This window comes from Mastomys coucha, chromosome X (genome assembly GCF_008632895.1).
Source record: "Mastomys coucha isolate ucsf_1 chromosome X, UCSF_Mcou_1, whole genome shotgun sequence".
NCBI classification, from domain to species: domain Eukaryota; kingdom Metazoa; phylum Chordata; class Mammalia; order Rodentia; family Muridae; genus Mastomys; species Mastomys coucha.
In genome coordinates, this window is record NC_045030.1 from 54,273,278 (window position 1) to 54,277,598 (window position 4,321).

Sequence of the window (4,321 nt, forward strand, 5' to 3'; positions counted from 1 at the left end):
AGTTCTAATTTCTGGACATTTCTTGACATTTTTAAATAATGGCAAGGTCTAGAATGTAGGAAAAAAAACCTTCCTAGGTTGACATACAAACCACAACTCTCAACTGAAAGGGATTAAGGATGGTTTCTTCTGGAGCCATTCTGAGGCACCATGGCCTGGGAACACAGGTTCACATTACACCCAAATTCTATGTTCCAACAGGCAAGCAATTTCACAGGATTTTTATACTTGTGGAACTCTTCAGCAGAGAAAAATTATTGAGCCATAGTTCTCATGGCAATCTATTTTGTTTTCTCTTATTCCTTTTCTTATTTACATGTTCCTGGTAGCCTAGGCCAAGATAATGCGTAAGAAACTAACCCTTGAGAAGGGGTCACTAACATGACCTTATCCCCAGGGAAACCAACGCTATACTTTTTAAATCATTTACAAAATTATTATAATAGATAAAAACATTCCCAACAATAAAATTTCATATGGCTGTACATGAGTCATCGGAGGTAGGTTTGCTATAAGGAAAAGAAAGCCTTAATTAGAATTAAAATAGTTTAAATTTACGCATTGAAGATTTATAAAGAATCAGGCATTAAATATTAAATAATTGACCATATGGGGCTGGAGAGTTAGTTCAGCGGTTAAGAGCATTGACCATAAAGATTAACATGCTACTGGAAATATGCTACTAGCCTTGGACAATGGCCCCCGAGCTGTTAAATTTTAACTTACATTAATAATGATGTTACCTGTTGTGTTTGTGATTGTCTCACTGGATACGGTTTCTAAGAGATATTTTTGTGCTTTCCAGTGCCAAATGATGGGAACAGTTGTTCTTCAAGATCCACCTATGCCAGTCTTGGCTACATACTAAAGAATGTTTCATCCCACTACAAAGACACTTACTCAACCATGGTCATTGCTGCTTTATTCGTAACAGCCAGAAACTGGAAATCTAGATGTCTGTCAATGAATGAAGAAAGAAAAGGTAGTATACTTACACAATGGAACATTAGTCAGCAACTTTAAAAAGTAACAATCATGAAATTCCTAAGTAAATGGGTAGAAGGAAAAACAAAATCATCCTGAATGAGGTAACTCATACCCTGAAAGACAAATATTTTATGTGCTACTTATATGTGAATATTAGGTGCTAAATCACTGCAAAGCAAACTACAGTTCATATAATAAGAGGATATGTATAAAAGAAATATGGGGGAGGGACTGATCTCCCTTCAAAGGGGAACATAAGAATGGATAGTTATGGAAGACCAAGTGGGGGACTGGAATGGAGGATCAAGTAAGGAGAGAGAGGAAAGAGGGTGGGAAGGGAGGAAATATGGGAAGGAATCAAAAGGGTAGACGAAGCCCCACCTAGACTCCTCTTGTCACTGAATGAAGCTTCCAGTACTGGGAATGAATTACTTCGAATGGAGATTGGGCCAAGCCAGGCTATTACGAAGGTTATTTGTGGCTGTTCTTAAACTGACAGCAAGGCCAAACTGCTGAAGAGAACACCTATATGACTCAAGGAGCATGGAGAAGTACAGCTAGTGCCTACTGGAGTACCTTCACACCTAAGGACTAGTATTCTTGGTACTGCAAGGAAAAAGGTACAAACCTTTCAATCTACAAGAGTGACCTGCCATGGAGCAATAGTGGCACACAGCTTGTCACAGTAACCAACCACTATCTGATTTGAGGTATAGTCCATTCCATGAGATGGAACCCATTGCCAGTTCTGCTTGAGTGGCCCAGAACCTAAGACTACATAGGCCAGGGATTGAGGGGAAAACCAAGTACTCCTCGTCTACTAAAGGAACAGAACAATAAACTGATTCCTATCAGTACTTTGCTCAGCCATTACCAGAGATGCTTTGACTCCTCCAGCAGATGTGAACAAATACCGAGACTTACAGCCAGGCAATACATAGAAAGTGTAAAACCTTAAAGTACTCAACCCTTATAAGCAAAACAAAACAAACAAGCAAAAAACGTGTCCGTGAAATCCCTCCCCTCAGGACTTGGGACACTCTCAGTAGAGAAACCTGAACAAACTGAGGAGTCAGAGGGGCTGGAGGACATGTGAACTCAATGAGACTGAGGTATCACACACAGGGCCTGCATGTGTCTGCACCAGAACCAATCCTCTGGCTGAAAGAAGTGGACACACGACCCCATACATAACCCCAAATCTGTTTCCCACTGGCAGCCGCTTGCAAAGGAACAATTAGTGTTCCTCACAGGAGGCTCACTAGGATAACAACCCACTCTTAAGGTAGGCCCCATGTCTGTAGTAGATGGCCAATAGACAACAAATTCAGTGGCATCTTTGGAGGTTCTTTGTCTCATAAAGATAAGTCACAGCATTTTAAAAGAAGAAAAAAACGAAGCACAACTTTACTGGTACTTTTCTTGTGTGTGTGTGTGTGTGTGTGCTCTCATGCACGCGCACATGCATATATAACATCTGGTTTTGAGGTTTCCTAAATCCCTGTGTGTAGAAAAGTGTCTCTATCCATATGTGTCTCCTGAGGTTTTTCCTTTGGCTACTTTTCTTCTTCAGTTGTTGTCACAACCCAATTGCTTGTTTTTAAATTTATTTTATTATTATTTCTTAGATGTCTGTTTTCTAAGGAGATCCTATAGTTTACAAAATAATTTCTACTTGGATTATAGAAGTATACACCCACCAGGCAGTGGTGGCCCAGGCCTTTAATCCCAGCATTGGGGAGGCAGAGGCAGGTAGATTTCTGAGTTCAAGGCCAGCCTGGTCTGCAGAGTGAGTTCAAGGACAGCCAGGGCTACACAGAGAAACCCTGTCTTGAAAAATCAAGAAAAAAATGAAAGAAAAGAAAATAAAAAACTAACCAACAAATAAGGTACTCTACCAAAGATTAGCAAACAATTCCTCATATTCACTATTCCCCCAGTAAACATAACAGTAAGTGATGGAACATAACTCATGACATTGGAATGTACTGAATTGTCAAGGTTGAAAATGACAGAAAACAAAGAGGTCTCTGATAGACACTATAGGTACTCAGTAGTGCAGTATAGAATGTGACTAACACATGGGAATGACTGCTTTCTTCTCTGATGCCTCAGGCCAATACAAAGCCCAAAGCACTTCCTTCTGCCTAGGAGAGTAAGGAGCCTACCGACTATTTGGGTCAGCCATGATAGAACAGTCTTCTAATCCCAGACAGAGCCTAGCCAGGCCAGGAACTGGAGCCGTGACAGCTGGAGTCACATAAGACCTTGCCTGATGGCAAAAAGGAAAGCAGGAACTCCAAGGAGGGAAAGATTTGTAACTCCACCTATCCCTGAGGATCTTACATTTCAGAGCAGCCTGGACCACATAGTAAATTCCAGGGCAATCCAAGCTACACTGGGAGGCCTTGCTTCAGAGGGAAAAGACCCTACGTGTATGGCTATGCAGTAGAGGACTTACTTCTTCCTAAGGACCCACGTTCAATCTTCAGTGCAAATATGGGTGTAAAATCAAATAGTTTTGAAATTATAATAATTATATAGCCATATAACTCTATAAATATATGTACATAGTATAAGTGTTATGTATTATCTATATAAAATTATATAAATAAAAATATATATGTGAGTATATACACACATGGTCTAACGTTATAGGAAATGAGCTTGCCTAGTGTACTCATGGGTCTGCCTTCAATACAAAGGACTAAAGGGGAACTTCAGTCACACATTGACTTTAAGAAATGTCTTCCCTTTTCTGCCTTTGTCCACATCATCAAAAAGGCAACGGTCAATGTATTGGACAAGTACTACTGTGGGAAAGAAATCATACTTTAGTGAACAAAAATCCAGTGAAAATGTACCTAGGGAAAACACAAAAGTCTGCCTGGAGTAGGTAGTTTTAGTCCTTAAGTTGGTTTGAGAAGGAACACAAAAGTAAAATGGCTGGTCTATTAACCTGTTCCACTGTTTCTGACAAAATGGAGGGCAGTCTTTCCTGTCAGAGAATGGTTTGTTTGTTTTTTTTTTCAAACAAAGAATGGCGGGAGAAGAGGATGCAAAGATGGCAGCTCTAGTGGCATCTGGAGCAATACTGCCCCCAAGAGGGGAAAGTTTCAAAGAAAGCAGCACATGTACCACCTTCTTTCCCATGAGTCTTAGCACTATGCAAAGAGGAGACCTGTTGAGATTGGAAAAGATCTAGACTATGCTCTTAGGCATCCTTCCTTAGGCATAAACATATTCCTAGTGCCCGAGTTGTGATTTGAACCCTAAAACTACTCTTGTGCAAACCCCGCAGCTTGAGAGACCTTGTGGACCTGCGGCTTCCTGG